The 21394-nt window shown below is 41.3% G+C and overlaps 1 long non-coding RNA gene across 1 annotated transcript in view; it reads right to left on the bottom strand.

The window, feature by feature from the left end:
* The window catches only part of LOC149747958 (uncharacterized), a 150136-nt gene extending 130081 nt beyond the window's left edge, over positions 1-20055 (bottom strand). Inside the window, exon 1 of the long non-coding RNA XR_016394878.1 lies at positions 790-20055. This is a non-coding gene — a long non-coding RNA (uncharacterized LOC149747958). The remainder of the gene's footprint in view (positions 1-789) is intronic.
* Positions 20056-21394: the final 1339 nt, after the last annotated feature.

Below are 21394 nucleotides of genomic sequence, written 5' to 3'. Positions count from 1 at the left end.
AGGCAACGAGGAAACTAATCTAATGGGCTTGGAGATGGAATTCCGAAAGACTGAGCATTTTATTTGAGCCATCTACAGAGAGGCTGATTTACATAAAGAGACTATTTAAACACTAGACTAAAAAATAGCTGGGGTTTTCTTCCCCCACTATCCAGTGGGTGGGAGCTTGTGAAGAAGGTCAGCTTACTATTGAAAAATGAAGAATTTACATTTTCTTTGCGCATCTGACTATAGTGTGAGTATATTTGTGACCTCACATCATGTGATTACTTAAACTGTCAGAATTTTGCTTCCTAGATAAATAAGAAAACATGGTCAGGGCAGTAAATAGTCCTACGTGGTTGAATGGCAGCAAGTGAATGCATGAAAGCAAGGCACACTGTTTTCTCAATTTTCCCAATTTGCTTATTTAAACAACTTTTTCTGTTTTAATCCCCTTAAGTGTGTTGCCAGAAATTCCAGTATTACGAAGGGTGTTGACACACAGGTTTATGAGAAGCTCTGCTCATTATTCTCTCCCTCAGACACACTGTCGACCAGACTTGCTTATTAAACACACACTGTGGGCTGGGCACTGCAGTTATCATGTCAAAAAGATATAATCTGTCTCCTCAAGAAATAGTCAAGTAAGTCATGGACTATAGGGAAGTGTGTTAATTATGTGGCAGGATACTATTTTTTTTAATAACTTTCTCAAATTGGAGTAAAATGCTGGAAGGATGAAGAGAGGCAGTGAGACCGCTACGGTAAATCTACACAGAGCCACAAGAAATCAGGAAGATTTCTTACCTAGTAAGGCATGAGAGCAGCTGTGGTCAGAAGGGGCCATGTGGATGATGGAGTGGATTCTTTCTCTGGGAATTTCCTGGAAAAACACCAAAAACTAGGTGACTTAAAACAGCAGAAAAATATTCTCTCAACAGTTCTGGAGGCCAGAAGTGCAAAATCAATGGGTCAGGGACTTCCCTGGCAGTACAGTGGTTAAGACTTTGCCTTCCAATACAGTGGATGCGGGTTCGATCCCTGGTCAAGGAGCTAAGATCCCACCTGCCTCGTGGCCAAAAAACCAAAAAAACATAAAACAGAAGCAATACTGTAACAAATTTAATAAAAACTTTAAAAATGGTCCACATTTAAAAAAATTTTTTTAAGCAATGTTGCAGGCATCTGCTTTATATATATATATATAAATTTATTTATTTTACTTATTTATTGTTGGCTGCATTGGGTCTTCGTTTCTGCATGTGGGCTTTCTCTAGTTGTGGTGAGCGGGGGCTACTCTTAGTTGCAGTGCATGGGCTTCCCATTGCGGTGGCTTCTCTTGTTGCGGAGCACGGGTTCTAGGCATGCAGGCTTCAGTAGTTGTGGCATGCGGGCTCAGTAGTTGTGGCTCGCGGGCTCTATAGTGCAGGCTCAGTAGCTGTGGTGCATGGGCTTAGTTGTTCCGTGGCATGTGGGATCTTCCCAGACCAGGGCTCGAACCCATGTCCCCTGCATTGGCAGGTGGATTCTTAACCACTGTGCCACCAGGGAAGCCAAAAAATCTTTAAAAAAAGAAAAAAATCGGGCTTCCCTGGTGGCGCAGTGGTTGAGAGTCCGCCTGCCGATGCAGGGGACATGGGTTCGTGCCCCGGTCTGGGAAGATCCCACATGCTGCGGAGCGGCTGGGCCCGTGAGCCATGGCCGCTGAGCCTGTGTGTCTGGAGCCTGTGCTCCTCAACGGGAGAGGCCACAACAGTGAGAGGCCCACGTATCGCAAAAAAAAAAAAAAGAAAGAAAGAAAAAGAAAAAAATCAATGGGTCAGCAGGGCTGTGCTTCCTCTGAAGGCTCTAGGGAAGGGTCTGCTCTGTGTTCTCAGCTTGCTGTGGTGCTGGCATTCCTTAGTATCCATTGGCTTGTAGACACATCACTCCAATCTCTGCCTCCATCTTCACTTGGCCTTCCTCCTATGTCTCTTCTGTTTCTTCAAATCTCTCTCTCCTCATGAGGACATCAGTCATTGGACTTTGGGCCCATCTTAATCCAGTATGACCTCATATTAACTTGATTACATCTGCAAAGATCCAATTTCCAAATAAGGTGGCATTCACAAGTACTAGGGATTAGAACTTTAACATATCTCTTGGGGGACAGAATTCAATCCACACAGGGGGTGATGGATATTTAGAAGAGGCTGGCTTTTTTTTTTTTTTTTCCTTATAAACAAAAGACATTTAATTCTTAAAGTTCTGGAGTCTGGGAGTTCACAATCAAGGTGCCAGCAGACTTGGTTTCTGGTGAAGGCAAGCTTTCTGGCTTGTAGATGGCTGTCTTCTTGCTGTGTCCTCACATGGCAGAGGGAGAGGGTACTCTTTTGCTCTTCTTATAAGGGCACTAATCCCATCATGGGGGCCCCACCTTCATGACCTCATCTAACCCTAATTACCTCCCAAAGGCCCCATCCCTAAATTCCATCACACTGGGGGTTAGGGCTTCAACATATGAATCTGAGAGAAGACACGTTCAGTCCATAAAAAAGATCACATGTTCTGCCTCTCCAGACCCTCCCCTCTGTCCAAGCTTGAGCACAATGCAAGAGCCCTAAAACTCAGTCTCTATTCCAGAAGAAGAAGGCTAAATCTCCAATGGACTGACATTAAGTATCAGTCACCTTGGGAGAAAACAGGGTCTTAATCTATAAATTGAGCTGTAGCCTCCTTATACATTTTGCTTTCCTAGGTAGTGGACTGAAATTCAGACACATGACAATATATTTGAGGAGATGTACAAAATATTTTTGAAGCACAAAGAAGAGCAGGGAAACCAGACTGAGGGGCTAGGAAGTGTTTCTCAGAAGCAGTGGCCTTAAGCTAAGCCCCTCAGGAAGAGTAAAAATTAAATGCACAGCAATAAGAGATAAGAAAAATGCAAAGGCCTTCCTGGCAGAGAACCATGTGAGCTTAGGCACAGAGTCAAGTAAGAGTATTCAGGGCACTGGGATTCTTGCATTATGACTTGTCTTAAGAGTTGTATGAGGAAGAGAAGGAGATGGGGCTAGAGAGGTGGGCTGCGGCCAGATCGCGGATGTCATAAGGATGACTCCAGCAGGTACGTGAAAGAGAGTGTGAGAAAGGCACCACTGGAGATGGAGACGAGTTAGATTACTGCAATAAATCTCTCTAAAACAATGGAGACCTGAAAGAAGACAGTCGTGGAGGGGTGGAAAGGAAATATATCTAATCACAAGGAGAAAGTTAATACAACCCCCGGTTTTCTCAGCTGGATGACCAAGAGCAGCAGCGTTCAGCATTTTGACTGTGATCCATGTTAGGAAGCATTTTACATTGAGACACTGTGTACACACATCCACACACCACACTTGCATTCACACTTATGAATAACTGAGACTAAAGTTTCACAAAACAATACTGAGCCTTACTATATGTAATGCACTCTGATATTTTCAATTCTGTTTCTGTTGTTAAATGCTGGTCACAGATGAATAGATAAAGAAGATGTGATATATGTGTGTGTGTGTGTATGTTTATATATATATATACACACACACACACACACACATGCAATGGAATATTACTCAGCCATAAAAAAGAATGAAATAATGCCATTTGCAGCAACATGGATGGACCTAGAGATTATCATACTAAGTGAAGTAAGTCAGACAGAGAAGGACAAATATCATATGATATCACTCACATGTGGAATCTAAAAAAAAAATGATACAGATGAACTTATTTACAAAACAGAAATACAGTCACAGACATTGAAAACAAGCTTATGGTTACCAAAGGGGAAAAGAGGAGAGGGGATAAATTGGAAATTTGGGATTAGTAGGTACACACTATTATATATAAAATAAACAACAATGACCTACTATATACCACAGAGAATTATATTCAATATCTTGTAACAACCTATAATGGAGAAGAATCTGACAAAGAATATATATATACATATATATATATATATAACTGAATCACTTTGTTGTATACCTGAATCACTGTAAATCAGCTATACTTCAATTTAAAAAAAACACACGTTTTACTGTTCCTACAGTATAAAAATAAATGAATAAAGAAATACTGGTCACAACCCATTAAATTAATTTCACAACCCATTAATGTGTCACAATTTAGAACGTGTTTAGGGAATCACTTACTGAGGGGATGATAACACTGTCACAACAAAAGTAAACACAGGAGGAGAAGTTGCAGCAAAGGAGGGAAGATGAAGAATCAAGTTTTAGATATTTTGATTTTGATGTGGCGGTCATCCCTCAGTTTCCACGGGGATTGGTTCCAGGACCCCTGGGGAATAACAAAATCCAAGGATGCTCAAGGCCCTTGTATAAAATGGTGTAGTATTTGCACATAACCTGTGCACATCCTCCAGTAAACTTCAAATAATCTCTAGCTTACTTATAATACCTAATACAATATAAATTCTATGTAAATTGTTGTCAGCTTGCAGCGAATTCAAGTTTTGCTTTGGGGAATTTTCTGGAATTTTCCTTTCAAATATTTTGGATCTGTGGCTGGATGAACCTATGGATATGGAACCCAAGGATCCAGAGGGCCAACTGTATACAGTTGCCTGAAGGTCTGAACTTTGGCTCTAGAGACGACCTTCTAGGGAGGCCTATCTGAGGAGAAATGTGCTGAGTCCACGAGAGGCATCCTCGCGGCTCTCACCTCCAGGCCCAGGTACTGCTTTGCTGTGTGCCCCTGTTGCCCTGCAAAAGGAAGAAATCATTTTCCCTGATCCTGTATATGTTTAAGAAAACGTTGGACAAAGATCAAAGTCAATAAGTGTCTGAAAAAAAAATTGAAAATTGGGGCTTCCCTGGTGGCGCAGTGGTTGAGAGTCCGCCTGCCGATGCAGGGGACACGGGTTCGATCCCGGTCCGGGAAGATCCCACATGCCACGGAGCGGCTGGGCCCGTGAGCCATGGCCGCTGAACCTGCGCGTCCGCAGCCTGTGCTCCGCAACGAGAGAGGCCACAACAGTCAGAGGCCCGCGTACTGCAAAAAAAAAAAAAAAAGAAGTAAAAAATTGAAAATTAATAAATGAACCCAAGGAAGGAAAGGCACCCTCAGATTTTGAATTTCTGAAATTTCAAATGCATGTTGTTGACAGAGATGAACACTGGAGACAGAATTTTAAACCTCACAGCAATGCTTTTACTAGGTAGACGATGCACACGACCAAAGAATCAAGTATATAATCAGTTATTTCTGGAGTATATTTCTGTTGAACTTATTGGTTAGTTTTATAACACTCTGATAAACATAAAGGGGTACTCACTGAATATTCTGCAGCTTGAACTCTGAATACACACTGTCGACTCAAAAAAAAAAAAAAAAGCACAACGTGAGAGTTGCGAGTTAAGTTTTATTTGGGGCAAAATGAGGACTGCAGCCCAGGAGACAGCATTTCAGATAGCTCCGAGAAACTGCTCCAAAGAGGTAGGGGTGAAGGTCAGTATATATGTGATTTTGGTGAAGGGGGAGTACATGCAATCGAGCACATATTTTTTTTGCAGAAGGTTTCTGTTAGTCACAAGTAACAGTCATCACCATGAAGGATTTTAGTGTTTTTCTAGATATGAGGAAAAACAAGAATTGGGCTCATAAAATTGGCACCTGAAAATATGTCTCTGAAGACCTGCTCTGCCAGTTTCTCCCAGAGCACAGAGTGCCTCATTTCAGCTCTCCACCCTGAACTCCTTTCAGGGGGTGTTGAAAGTCAGCAACTGCAGCAGCTCATAACTAAATCCTCATAGAGGGCGATGGCAAGTGCCAATGGCAAGGGCCAATTTGTAGCTGACAACACGCACATACACATACATACACATAGACTTCTCTTTTTCCCTCCTTTTAAGCGTATTTGTCTCTCCCTCTCTCACTCTCCCATACTCTGGTCCCCTGACCCTCTCACACACATCTCTCTCCCCAACCTTGAACTCTGACAGATTCCCTGTTTTGCTACCAGCCACCACGAATTGGACCACCCCTCTCAGAGTATAAGTTATGAAGAGGGCTAAAATGTCATCATCATGACTCAGACAGGCAGAAGTTTTCCATTTCTATTTCAGTTGGGTATTGTGTGTTTAGTGGTAGTTTTCTTGTACTGGTTTTCTTTTGCCATCGACACCACAAGAAGTTGGCGTTCCCTCCATAGTCCTATCCTAGATTCCATTTCTTAACTTTATGCATCACTGGTTCCAGAAAATCTCATTTACTTTCATGGCGTCAACTACCATCTAGGCCTAATAAGCCAAGTCTCTCTCTTCATACCTCTTTTCTGAGTTCCAGAACTATTTCTAAACCCATCTATTAGGTATCTCCATGTGGAGCTGTACAATTTTGATGTGTCCAAACAGAATTCATTTTTCATCCCCTCTCCCAAACTCACCCCTTCCTAAACCCATGCCATCTCTCGCATTCTTGATATTAGTTCACTGGAGGAGAGAGGTCTTTTAAAGTAAAGGACTGATGGAAAGTCAAAATAACCCTGGTCCCAGAATTCTATTGCTTTAACAGAAGCTCTTCATCCTCATACAAGAAGGGGAGATTTGGGACCTTTTAACCAGAGAGTTCGTCTTATTAAACACTTTCAATAGCAGACTGTGTGGATCACCATGCAAAAGCACCCCACCATGCTGATTGAAAAAACATCCTTTGGACTGCCAAATTCGGCTTGATCCCTCTCTTTCTTTCTCTTATGTTTCTGCTTGGTCTATGAATTTCAGCAGGCCAGTAGAGTCAAGTGAGAGCCTACCTAAAATGTGAAAACAAAAAATAAAGTTTCACTGAGGACTTCAAACCCCTTTAGCCCAAAGCTAGGACTCTTTAAAAAAAAAAAAAAAAATCCCGTCTGTTATCCCACTCTGTTCATCTAAAAAGCAGGTGCTCATTTGTAAGCATCTGTATTCTCCACCAAACACCTTCTAGGCAGGCACACAAGGAAAGCTTGGGTTTGAATGTCACAGCCTGGTTTGATAAGACACATCTAGCCTGTTAATTGGTCTCTAGGCTTTATTCATCTATCTCTTATCACTAAACTTGCTGCTCCTGAAGAGGAGACACAGAAAATTCTCAAGAGCTGGTGAGTAGCTTTATCAGGACTTGTAGCATTCTGTCAGTGTCTATGGTACTCAGCTGAAGAGGACCAAACTCTGGTTGAAGAGAGTAGCATGGCAGGGAGAATTTCTTTTTCCCCATCTGTTATGCACTGAATGTTTGTGACCCCCTGCCAAATTCATATGTTAAAATCCTAACCCTCAGTGTGACAGTATTAGGAGCTGGGGCCTTTGGGAAGTGATCTTATAGAAGAGACTCCAGAGAGCTTTCTTAACCCTTACCCTCATTTGAGGACATAGGAAAACAACGGTCATTTCTGACCCAGAAGTAGGCTCTCATCAGATACCAAATAGATAGCAAATCTGCCTATGCCTAGATCTTGAACTTCCCAGCCACCAGAACTGAGAGGAATAAACGTTGTTTTAGCCACCCAGTCTGTGGTATTTTTGTTATACCGGCCCAAACTGACTAAGACACTGCCCAAAGATACCACTTGGCTCAGAGACACAGAAAGTAAATTTTTAAGTTATTACCACTTCATCTGAAAATAATAAATGAATCTCAAATGTCCACTAGTCACTGGAGTAGCCAAAGAAAGTACCAGACTATATGGTTTAACTTTCTAAACTATAAAATGTCTGATGCAGTGTTTGACACAGAGCAGATACTCAGTAAATGTTCTGGTCCTTTCTATCCCCCCTTCCTTCTCTGTTCCCTCCTTTTCCTTCCCTTTCCATCTATTTCTATTACTACCTTGCTGTACATGACTAACAGGCAGAAAATAGGCCGAAGCCAAATTACTTCAGCTCAGTAAGATGAGAAGTCCTATTCAAGACATGAATACTTGGAAGACTTCAAACTCTTCTAAAGAAATGTTGGAAGGCTAAGGGGAGGAACATAGTTTCTTGGCCAGGCAGCCTTTTATGCATCCTGCAGGAGAAACTATTTCTGTATCTCATGTAGATGCCACTCCCCAAATCTGAAGACCCTAAAATCTCTGTTTTTCCTTCAGCAGATGGAATGGCCTTACATCAGGTGAGAAGAATGACTAAATGCCAAACAAAGCCTGAGTAAAGGGCTTCCCTGGTGGCGCAGCGGTTGAGAGTCCGCCTGCCGATGCAGGGGACACAGGTTCGTGCCCCGGTCCGGGAAGATCCCACATGCCACGGAGCGGCTGGGCCCGTGAGCCATGGCCACTGAGCCTGTGCGTCCCGAGCCTGTGCTCCGCAACGGGAGAGGCCACGACAGTGAGAGGCCCGTGTACCGCAAAAAAAAAAAAGCCTGAGCAAAATATGAAGTGGGAAAAACTTATATTTCGCATTTTTACCTCTCCTCTTACAATGCCCCTTAGCACTCCACCTGCCTAATCCTGGGAGTCTATCCTGCACCCTTTGCTTTCCATAAAATAAGAACTATCCTTTCTTCGTTATTCTTTAAAACCACTGATGTCTGTCACAATACTACTGCCTTACATCAATATAAAGCTTTGGTGTTTGACCAGGGTTATAACTGATAATTACCACTCTTGGGCTTCACAACTCTGCAAAACAAGGAAAGCAGTTGCCCCCATTTTGCAAATAAAGTGAAGCTCAGGGCTTCTTCAAGGTCATATGGCCATAAAGTAAAAAATAATGTAAGGGAGCCTTCCTATTTGCCTCCACTGAGACGACAGCACTAAAGGAGCTTTGTTTGGAAGGGTCTCTATTGCACCATAAAGAGTAAAACATGATTCCAACATGAAAGTTCTACTCTCTTGACTGTCATCTTTTCTAGGACTTTCTGGTTGACCTTCTCAGTTTATCTCTACAGCATTAATACAGTGAATTTTAAAAAATTTAACAATTGCTCCAAAAAATAAACTACCCTAAGAATTATGTTGGGTACTTGGGTTTGTTTCACTGAAACGTCTTCTCAAGTTTCTTATGATGCTCATGCCTAGACTCTACTACCTGAAGAAGTTTACAGGAGAGATCAAATGAATCCAGTGGCTATTCAAATGAAATGAAGGAACTTACCCGTACCCTAGCCCTCTTCTATCTCAACAACCTAGATTTGATAGGTGGTGTCGAACAAACTCATAAACACTGATGTATAAAGGTCTTTAACATACTCGACTTTAAATTACTCAAATAAGGACTAGAAATTACTAGAAAGCAGGTCGTTCCATTTACAACTTCGGAGCTAAGGGAACATGTGTAATCTCTATCCATATATAAATTAGTATTTCCCACACAGCTCCTGTGTGATAGCTGTCACAGGGCTGTCCCAGGCTGTCACTCCAGAGCCTGTGGATTTAAAAAATGGAAGAAAAGATGGGAAGAAGGAGGAGAAAGGAAGAGAGGGAGGGAGGGAAGAAGGAAGGAAGGAAGGAAGGAAGGGAGGGAGGGAGGGAGGGAGGGAGGAAGGAAGGAAAGGGAAAAAGAAAGAAATCTTTACTCTTTATCTAAATACTCAGTATTGAATAAGTCATTTTGAGAACTTGATAACAGAGTCAAATCGCCTTTTTGAGTCTCGAAGTAAATTATCAGCCTGGTACAGACCTAGGCTAAGACAGATATAGCATTTAACTTCACGGGTGGCTATAATTTCTGGATCTGCGAAAGAGTGATTCCTACTTAGTATATTCCAAAAAGGACATGAAGTATCTTAAAGGCCCTGTATAAATCAATTCACAATCATACTCAGATAGTTTGACTGTGACTCCAAAATGTCTGAGTTTCATTTTCTCCCTGTTAAAGATGAAACCACTGACATTCATTTTTTATGGACATTTCCAGCTAAAGACTTTTTTTGGTGAGTTAAAATTTGAAGAGCATGAAAGAGAAATTATTCTGATTTATGATGACTTCCAATCAGGACCAATTAAGAGAAAATGAACCAGGGAAATTGGAGTGGGGAAGGGAAATAAGATCCTGGAAAGTGAAAGTATTTAAACCTAAGTTTTCTTGCCTTTGTTATCCCCTGGGTAGAATTAAGCAAAGGCAGCCTCAGGATCAGGGTCCTTGTGCCCCCAGGCCTCACCCACATTCGGCTGTTTCACCTCTAATCTTGCTCTAGGCACAAACAGCTTCACCCGGGATTCAGCTACACCTGTGCTACCCTTTACCCAGGAGTCTATCAGACATACAGAAATGCTTGTCCTTTATTACAACATTCAAGTATTAATGTAAGCGAATTCTTCTAATAGTACCTCGTGCTCCAACTTATTTCTGACTTGGTTCCCACCTAAACACCTTCTGGCTTCAAGCTGAAAATCCAAGCCCTCAAATTTTACACATTTTTTAAAAGTATTTATGTCAGTACTCAGATCTGAGCACAAGGGGCCACAGTACTGGGTCAGGGCTTTAGAGGGTCCCCATAGCACACTGCGTTCATACACAAGAATGCACATACCCACACATACATACACAAACACACGCACATTTATTAAGGACTGCATGGGTGCTTCTGTCTCTCGGGATATGGCGCTGGCACGGGACAACTTGTATTTTAATCATCCACCCTCGTGACCAATGCTGTTAAGACCCCAGAGAAACACTCTTCATCTCCTGCCCACAACTTCCACACAAAAGGTGCCTTCACTCAATTACTGTAAAAGTTTGTGGGTTGTGCCACTGCTGATGAATGGACACTGCTTTAGAGCACGGAGGAGATTCCAGTGGCAAAAGTACTTAAGAGATGAGACAAATTAATTAGCCTGTCAAATCTTTCCTCTGAGGGAATGTGAATGCGACAGATTATTGAATAACAAAGTATCGTTTCCCAGTAATGCTGTTTTGGGTTTTTTTTTTTTGTTTTTTGGGTTTTTTTTTGCTTTTGTGTTCCAATTCATGGTTCCAGAGGTATTCACAAATTAGTACAATATGTGCAACCACTGCACCTGGTAGCTGAGAAACATTCTATAATCTTAAATGTTCACATTACTCTTACATTTGTGTGTATATAATTTGGATATATAAATACAAATATATACATACACACACACACACATACACACACACACACACATACTCAGATTTCTCAACCTTGGAACTATTTACATCTGGGATAGGATAATTCTTTCCTTTTGTTGCTGTGGTTCCTCCTGTTGTAGAGGGCCGGTGCTTTTCTGTGCGTTGTAACCTACTTAGCAGCATCTCAAGCTTCTCTCCACTAGATGCTAATAGCTTCTCTCCCCAGAAACACTTGTGAGAACCAAAAGTATCTCCAGAAATTGCCAGATCTCCCCACATGAGAAGCACTAGGCTTGACATTACCTGTGAAACATGACATGGTTTCACTACATTGGTAACCTGATGGGTATTGAACTCTAGAATTGTGCATTGTTCTATCTTTATAAAAACATTTAATATGATTGAATTAAATGTTTTAAAATTTAATTTAAAATGTCAGCTCTCTTAAATTACATTTAAAATTTTGATATTTATTCACTATATTCTGCATTTTACTTTTTTTTTTTTTTTTTTGTGGTACGCGGGCCTCTCACCAATGTGGCCTCTCCTGTTGCAGAGCACAGGCTCCGGACGCGCAGGCTCAGCGGTCATGGCTCACGGGCCCAGCCGCTCCGCGGCATGTGGGATCTTCCCGGACCGGGGCACGAACCCGTGTCCCCTGCATCGGCAGGCGGACTCTCAACCACTGCGCCACCAGGGAAGCCTTGTATTTTACTTTTTAATAGACTACCTTGAATGTTTAAAAGACTAGTTTGGATATTTTAGGAGAATATAAAGCCTATATGAAAAGAAATTTTAATTTTTGGTTTTACATTCACCTTAGCTTACATCTTTTGATAAAAAAATATACTGGGCTTAGATCTTGTAGGGTTTGTAGAGATGCCACAAATGTGACTGCCTAGTGACCTAAACAAAGAGAAAAGCATTATTTGTTTCAAAATCACAAAATGCCTATCAGAAAATAAAAACTACTAGTTGCTCAGAAAAAATGCACCTTTTCTAGAAACCGGAACCTGAGAAGAATCCATTCTCAATTCTTGGAGCTGAAAATCATCTGTTGTGTATAGACTGTAATTAGCATTTGTAGCCAGAGGTTTTCTACACCAAACATTAACTAAGAAGTTCTTTCACACTGTGGTTTCCCTTCGTAGGATGCACTGGAGCCAACGGTGCAGTTGTTCTCACCCCTGCTTACTGTCACCACTACTCAAATTTCCCAGCTGGTTTCAGGGAGAGGGGATGATGAGGGGCAGCTGGACCAGTATTAATGGACCAGGTGACTGCAATGGCAGTACAAGCACCATCCCCACCCCTTCTCCATCTTCCCCGGGTTCCGAGCACAGAAAATGACCTCTAGGTCAGCTTCTGGATGTTAACTGGCATCTTATCACTGAACAAATGATGTTACAGCTGAAAATTACAGAGGGAGGCATCACGGTTTACATATTTCAACTCACACGTTTTTGGTCAATAAAATTAAATGCTTCTATTATCTCTACAGCAAATGACACAAAATAGCAAACTCAGTGCAGGAAGGACAATGTGTATTACATCGTCCAATAGGAACCACTCTTTTATAATCGATTAAACTCATTGCAGTTGAATATTCTAACAGTTGTCACCAGTGCACATTTCAAGTTACCACCTCAGTACAATTTGTTTACAATTACCAGGGTTACAAATGGCCTTCCAAATACATCCTGGGGAGGTCTGACAAAGTTTTCTGTCAAGTATGTACTGGCCCAGCAGGGCAATTTTCAATCTGGCCCCAGAATACTACAGGAGGTCAATTTCCAAGTTACAACAAGTATCTGACCTATACATGCTTTTTATGTGATGTGTGAGTTGTCATTTCCATACTGGACCACCTCCTCTAAGGCTACTTACTATAACTATTGTTTCTTCCAGCTGTGAAACAATTTTAAAGGCACTCACTGATCTTTGATAAATTTTAAAAACTCTCCCCTCTAAAACAAACAAACAAACAAAAAACCCACCTGTTTCTAAAGGCTTGATATTACGCAGAAATTATTTTCAGAGTGGCTATAATTCTCCATCTACTTCCCCTAACTAAGCCTAGTTTCTCTACTATCCTGGTTGTATTTAATAACCTTTCAAATTTAGTGAGTGCTTATTCTTGCCGGGCACTGTCTTAGGTGCTTTGCTTCACACACAGTACGTCAGTTTATGTTCAGGACAACGCTATGAAATTATCTCCATTTTACAGATAAGGAGACTGAAGCTTGAATGAATGACCTGAAAAATTTGTCCCAGTTAACCCAAATAAGATAAAGATCTAGGATTCAAACTCAGGTTTGTCTGAACACAGATACTACATCTTTAACGATTATGCGCCTAACAATTGTGCGCCTAACAATTTAATATAGCACATGCATGTTTTGCTGAGTTAATCAAATTTGTATATGTGCATTACATGTATACGTATACACACATGCATACACATATTTGTACTGTATTTCATGTATATAATAAGTTAAATAGACTTTTGGGACTAGCCAAAGAACCTTTCAACCATGCTCATTTTAATTTTTTAAATAAGGTGTATTGGGTTTTCCAATTTAAATTTAATATCTCCTCATTAGGGAAATTTGGGGATATGCACAAAAGAAGAGAAAAGAAAAAAATCATCCAAATTCTTATGTTTAAAGCTGAATACTTTCTAATATTTTGTTAATCATAAATTACAACATTTTGGTTAGGAAAACATTCTATGGGAATGCACATTTTAAATGTTAAAGGCATGATCTTATAACATTTTTGATATAAAGTTTAGCCAACATAGGAGTCAAAGAGACATAGGTTCAAATCCCAAAGCTACCACTTACTGGCTGGTGACCTTAGGAAGCGGTTTGACCTCTTGAGCCTGAGTTTCCTTGTATGTAAAATAAGAATAATAATTATTCCTATCCCACTGGGATGTCCTGAAAGTTGAAGGGGACTTGGCAAACACTTAGTACTCCAGAGAAGATGGTGGCAGTGGATGTGCCATAATTTTCTTCTTCTTTCTGAATCGCTATATTAAAACAGAAAAGACAATTAGGTAGTAAACCAAAAATCCATGGTCAACATTTACTGTGAAACTAGATGACTAGACTTCTTTAGAAACCTCAAAATATCAGCCAGGGCGGACAAATCACCAGTCACAGGACCAGAGTGGCACCAGCATCTAGGCAGCAGAAAGCAGAGAGAAGCAAAGACAAAGCACCATGGGCCCACTTGGGAACGGCCACTGAAACCAGGAGGGCTTCACGCAATCCAGCAATGGGCAAGTGCAAGCGGGCTCTCGGTAGAAACTGGGACTAGAAGAATTGATCACTTATGAGATTTCTTCTAGGACAGGGGTTCCTTTCAGGAAAGGGCCCAGCACTAAGGAGAAACTTCTGGAATGTAATGAAAATTGAACAGAATTGGCCCAATTGAGACAAAGGAAAGAAAAGATCCAGATGAAAGTGGAGGTGGAGGGCTTCCCTGGTGGCGCAGTGGTTGAGAGTCCGCCTGCCAATGCAGGGGGCGCGGGTTCGTGCCCCGGTCCGGGAAGATCCCACATGCCGCGGAGCGGCTGGGCCCGTGAGCCATGGCCGCTGAGCCTGCGTGTCCGGAGCCTGTGCTCCGCAGCGGCAGAGGCCACATTGGTGAGAGGCCCGCGTACCGCAAAAAAAAAAAAAAAAAAAAAGTGGAGGTGGAGAACAGAACCAAGAAGTCTTGGAAAACAGCAGAAGAGGGGATTCTCTGAAGTTAGAAAAGCTAGCCTGAATCAGGCCTCTAAAATCTCAGAAAACTGATTTCACATAAAAATGAGCTGCAGAAAAGCATCGAAGTCAAGTCCTATGCAAAGTTATTATATGATAAAAGAGAATAGAAAGCAGAATAACATCACTATAGATAATAAAAGCATATCAGAAAGACAGGGACAGATCAAAACTGTAACCTATTTCAAATAAACTAAAAGACATTAAGAAAATGATACAAGATGTAAAAGAACAGTATAGTCAGAATTAGAAAAACTCAGAAATGAGGTGACAGAGCATAGGAAAGAATTATAAATAAATGAAAAGACATTTCTGGAACAAAGACTAAACTGGAAGGAACACAAAAGCAAATAAGCACAAAATACACCTTAAGAAAATAGCAGGTGAAAAGAAGGAAGGTTTTAAAAATCACAAGGAAATAAAGAGATAAGGATTAAAGAGAAAGTAGCAACGGAATATAGGCAAAGCAGATTCAAATTACACAATATAAGAATCCCTGAGGAAATAAACCAAAGCAAGAAAGAGAACAAATGCTAAAAACAATAATTTAAGAAAACCTTCCTGAAATTAAAAAAGAAATTATATATTGAAAGAACACACCACACATCTGAGAATATCAACTCAGAATGACCAACACCAAGGCATATTCTAATAAAGTCATCGGATTTTACAGAAGATTAATTATTTGAGCATCTAGGGGAAAAGGGCAAGTGATTTATAAGGGAAAAAATTAAGTTACCATAAGACTTTATGACAGCAATGCTTTATGATAGGAAAAAAAAACAGAGTGACCTAATTAACATACTCAAGGAAAGAACTGTCTAAAGGAAATATAAAGAAGAGAATTTTTATTTAGCAAAACTGACTTTCAGACATAATGAGCATACACAAACTGTTATCAACCTGTAAAAACTCAAGGACTATTACTCCCACGAGGGTGCCTGAGGAATATTCTAGAAATGAGCTTCAGAGAACCAAAATCACTAGAGACATAGACACAAGGACTGATGGTGAGAACTAAATATATAAAACATATAGTTATTATAGAACTATAAGCAAATGAGCATTAAAAGGGGAAAGTAGAGTATTAATGGCTATATGATTAGGCAATATAGATATAGTACAGCTATAAAAATTAATGGGAGATGGGGAAAGTACATGCAACAAAATTTGTGTTTATTTTCAATGATCATATTGCCAGTGGTAGTATTAGTATCATTTGTGTATATACTATTGGAATTGAGTAACGATGATGAGTAATGATGCAATATTCTGATTCTATCATTCCCTGTGTCCTTGAGAACTAGGATTTTGGTATGGAAGAAAGGAAATAGAGGGAGTCCCCTGGTGGTCCAGTGGTAAAGAATCCGCCTTCCAATGTAGGTGACACAGGTTCAATCCCTGGTCCGGGAACTAAGATCCCACATGCCACGGGGCAAATAAGCCCGCGTGCCACAACTATTGAGCTCTCATGCCTCAACGAGAGAGCCCACGTGCCACAAACTACAGAGCCCACGTGCTCTGGAGCCCACGCGCCACAACTAGAGAAGAGAAAACCCGCACACCACAACTAAAGCTCGAGCAGACCGCGCACCATAACAAAAAAGATCCCACATGCCTCAACAAAGATCCGGTGTGTTGCAACTAAGACCAGACGCAGCCAAAAAAAAATAAGGAAAATAAATTAAATAAATAAATATTTTTTAAAAAAAGAAAGTAAATAGAGATGCAATACAGAAGAAGTTAAGTAAAAAGCCCTGTCTTCCTGAATTTAAATTCGAACTATTAGTATGAACTCATAAAGTAACGTGTCCACTGAAGAAGCCTTGAAACAATAATCAAGCAAAGAGATTGTGGTTTTGAAATATCATTTTCCCTGAAAAAATGTCCAAAGCTTCTTAGAGAAGTAGCTATATCCATATCTGGGGCCAGAAATGTACAAGATAAGCCTGGAAAATCTTGACACACCCAATAGCAAAGAACTTACCAAAGAGTCATGTAAAGAAGACTCAGAGGCCAACTTGAAGAGGCCCCCACTAGCCAAATACAGGACAATTTGAGCTTCAATAAAGATATCTGAATGGACAGAATGGGGATTGAAATCCCTTCACTTGCAGAAGGGATCAAACACAAGTCTGGTCAAGTGTGGATCCAGCTGCCAATTTGTAGGGAATACAGAAGAGAGAAGAAAATGACAAGGTGAAAAATCCAGACTATGGGAAGCTGCAGATCAAATGCCCCAAGTTCTTCAACAGATATTGTGTGAGGAAAAGAAAGGGATGGAGGGGGAAATTGCAGATTTAAAGAAATTTGAATTTTTAAAAGCAGGCAAGACAAAAGTACAGTGCCTGGGGATGCACACTTTTTGATAAAACTCTAAAGGAGTGCAAAGAGGTGATTATTATAGAATCTGAGTAGCAGTTACTTTGGAGAGAAGGAGGAGAGTTGAGACACAGAGGGGCTGCTGGAGTAGCAGCCCAGAAAAGTTCTATTTCTAATCCTGAGGAGGGGTTACAAACATACACACAGTTCATTACTCTTTGCTTTTCTGTGTGATTTCCTGTATCCGTGCTATATTTTACAATAGAAATGTCCACCAACTAATAAGTGCTAAATAAATATCAGCTATACTTAAAATTAAACTGAAAACATCTTTAAATGTCCTAACATCATAATAAACAGCCAAGTGGTGGAAAACAGACTCAAAATCAAGACATTCTGAGAAAGTCTCAAGAAATACCTAGATTTGGCTTGAATCTTGGGAACTGGACTCTAGGGAAGATATGAAATCGAAGAGTTTTGTTTTCTTCCTGGGTTGGAAGGGGAAGTTGACTATCCTTCAGGATTAGAGCTCTCAAAAGGATGAAAAAATTAACTCTAAGTGCTGGGAACAACAGGAACAAAAGGGGAATAACCTTAGGAACATCTCAAATAATCAGGCAAAACCCAAGCAAGGTGCGTTTTGGCGCTGCGAGGCACGGACATAGAGTAGCCAGCAGGTGCGCGCTGCAGGTGTGAGGATGTGCCCTCCTCTGCGTGACAGGACAAAGACACTTGTTCTGACCCACGCAAGCCAAGCCAGGCCCCCTTGATTCTCTGGTTCCCATTTTTAGTATTTTGGAACATGCAGGTGCATGCACTGAGCTGGAACCAAGGCCCTCAGTCTAATGCTCCTTGGAACGTTTTAGCTCTTAGAAGACTGCCCTCTTGTCTATCTAGAAACAGTAAGTGACATAGAATGTCTCAGGTCAGTCTCCACAGCAGGATGACCCAGAAACCGAGAGCTGCATGCATGAGGTTTACAGAGAGTGCCCACAGGGACCACCATCCGTGAGGGAGTGAAGGAGAAGAATGGGGCAGAGAAGAGACTGGAGTTGTGATGCAGGCAAAATACAGACCACAGACAATCCCACAGAAAGCTCTGGAGTTGGGCTAGCTATTCAGACTTGTCTCACCTTGAGGTAAGGGGCATATGGGACTTCACTCCCACCACGGACACCAGCACCCCTACCACCCCCGCCGTTAACCACCCATTGGATGTGGGCTGCTCCTGGGGAAGCGGTGTGACCTTAGGCTAAGTAGCTCTGTCTTCCTTTGAGGGTAATTCCCTGAGAGTCCCTCAGGTAAGAGCTGTTAGTCACCAATATCCCCAGGTGCAAGGACAGGAGTGCCTCCATCCTAAGGAGGATAGGGACGGAGCACCACCTCACTTCTCTTCAGTCAACCCGTGGACCATGCATACTGTGTCTCTACAAGCTTGCATTTCATCTGGCCCCTTCTGTGCCTTTTGGCCTTACGTTCAGATGAAGAGTTTTGCCTTAAAGTTCCAAAGATGCCTGGGAATTTGGCCTTTAAAGAATTTTCTTTGCATACTGACCTTCAAGTGAAGACTGACAATGCATTCCTAGGATCACAGCATTCTCATCCACTCATACAACCAATATTTATTGAATGCTTTCTGGGTGCCAAGTCCTGGGAGCTAAGCAGGAGGACCACAGTGGTGAATAGAATAGAGTCGCCTTTTGGCTAAAGCTACCTGTCATTCAGTGTTGTTCAATTCTGCATAATGATGATGCTCTGCATCTGTGCAGAGTAATCCTTCATGTTACGTCCCTTCTGCGCTTGACTGCTACAGAAGATAATTATGTCATTCTTGAAAAATCCATGACAAGATTCTTCTGAGACATTTCTTCCCCGAGCTAAGTGGAGTCTTTGACTTGATGTCTATTTGAGACAGTAGGCAGATGAATTAGGCAGGGGCTTTAGACAGCAATTCAGGATAGCGTTCCTGACACCTTTATAATGATCAAGTTTCACTCTTTGGGACAGTTGAAAAAAAATCACCACCTGTGTTTGTAATCATCTGATATTATTCACTTTCTTGCATAAATGCATAGAACATATGTTAGGATATAATTCTCCATGGCTCTTTCTGTAGGTTTAAAGCCTAAATCTAATACTTGGGCAATGGAACATATTTCTCACTTTGTAATATTATTACTTCAGATTGCATTATATTCTAATTATTTGCATACACATCACTTTCCTTTCAGCCTTTTTCAATATCCTGCCCTATTAATTAATTCTTCTTCCCATTTGTTACTTCAATCATTTGCTCTTCACAAATGCATCCGTCTCAGCCAATAAATATTAAACATACTCGAATTTCCCTCACCTTAAAAAAATCCTCCTCAACTTATCTTTCTCCTGAATGTGTTGCTTTCCCTCTTCCCTTCCTTCTGCAGTCAACTAACATTCTTGAATGAGCAGTCCGTACCTAGTGTCTCCATTTATTTACTTTCTGTTTATTTCTCAGTCCTTTGGTATCTGGATATCGCCAGAACCACTCATCTGGAACTCCTCTTGGTAAGGTCTCTGGTCACCAGTGACTTTTCTCTGCTGTGATAGAAAACTCTATGTATCAACTTGCCTGGGCAATGGGGGGAGGCTCAGATATTTGATTAAACATTATTCTTGGTGTGTCTTGGGAGGATGGTTCTAGACAGAATCAACACTTGAATTGGGAGACTGAGCAAAGCAGATTGCCCTCCCCAGTGTGGGAGGGCCACATCCAATCCATTGAAGGCCTGATTAGGACAAAAAGGCTGAATAAGAAAGAAGTCCCTCTCTCTGCTTGACTATCTTTGAACCAGGCCATCTGTCTTCTCCTGCCTTCAGACTCAGACTGGACTAGACCCTCAGCTCTCCTGAGTCTCCTGCTTGCCAAGTGTAGATCTTGGTACTTCTCACTCTCCATAATTGCATCAACCAATTCATATATATATATATATATATATATATATATATATACACACACACACACACACACACACACACACACACACACATTGTTCGTTCTGTGTTTCTGGGGAACCGCAACTAATACAGTCACTAGGTCCAACTTAGTTCTGCTTCACATCCTTGTGGCATATGAAGTCATTCACCAAACTCTTCCTCTTCAAACTTTTTCCTCTCTTAGTATTGTCACACCCCTTTCTTCTACTTCTTATCTTATCTTTCTGACTCCAATTCATTGGCTCTCCTCCTCTCAAACGTTCACTAAAGTTGATATTTTAAAGTGATTCCTTTTTCTTTTTCCATACTCTGTTTCCCAGTGGAATATTATTTCAACTTCAACTACTGTGTATTTGCTTTGTCTTCCAAGTCTTCACCTTTGTAAGTATTCATCCTTCTGATCCATACACATTCTCCCTGTCATCTAGGAGGTGTTTCTCTCTGGATGCCTGCATGCACTTCAGACTTAACGCATTCAAGAGTAAGCACATTGCTTCGTGACCACCTAGAGGGGTGGGATAGGGAGGGTGGGGAGGGAGGGAGATGCAAGAGGGGGGAGATATGGGGATATATGTATATGTATAGCTGATTCACTTTGTTATACAGCAGAAACTAACACTCCATTGTAAAGCAATTATACTCCAATAAAGATGTTAAAGAAAAAAGAGGAAGCACATTATCCCATCATTATCATTATCATCACTGTCATCGTCCCAGTCATCCGAAACACAAAGTGGCTTCAACCCCTCTTTACCAGTACCCTACATTCAGCGATTACCAAATCCTTACTATTTTACCCAACTGGCATCATTTAGATTCATCCCCTCCTCCCCACTCTTCTGCCTTATTTCTCATCCTTTATGACAATGACCTCCCACCTCCTGCGTCACAACACTGCCAACAGAGGTGTTATTCTAAACAAAGACAAGATAGTATCCCTCCTCTGCTTAAATGTCTTCTAAGGTTCCCCACAGTCAAAAGAACAACACGTACGTTCTGACTCCAACGTGCTTTCCAGCTTATCTCTCACTTCACCACACCAGACACCCCACATGCAGCCAAACCCGGTACTCATGGCTGTTGCTCTTTCACGGTGACTCCGCCATCCCTCTGCCAACTTGTTCTCCATCTGGTGAATTTCTACTCATCCTTCAAGGTCCTCACTAAAATGTCACTTTATCTGAACAGACTTTCTCAGTACCTTCAGGTCACTGCTTCCTTTAACTACCCGTATACTGGACACCCTCTCTGGCTTTTTGTCATGATTGAGTTACATGTTAGTGTCCCCCAGGCTAT

This window comes from Delphinapterus leucas, chromosome 11 (assembly GCF_059928025.1).
Source record: "Delphinapterus leucas isolate spDelLeu-1000000601 "Yukka" chromosome 11, BTC_Dleu_Yukka2, whole genome shotgun sequence".
NCBI classification, from domain to species: Eukaryota; Metazoa; Chordata; class Mammalia; order Artiodactyla; family Monodontidae; genus Delphinapterus; species Delphinapterus leucas.
The sequence above is the reverse complement of the archived record's forward strand: the minus strand, read 5'-3'. Positions and strand labels throughout refer to the sequence as shown.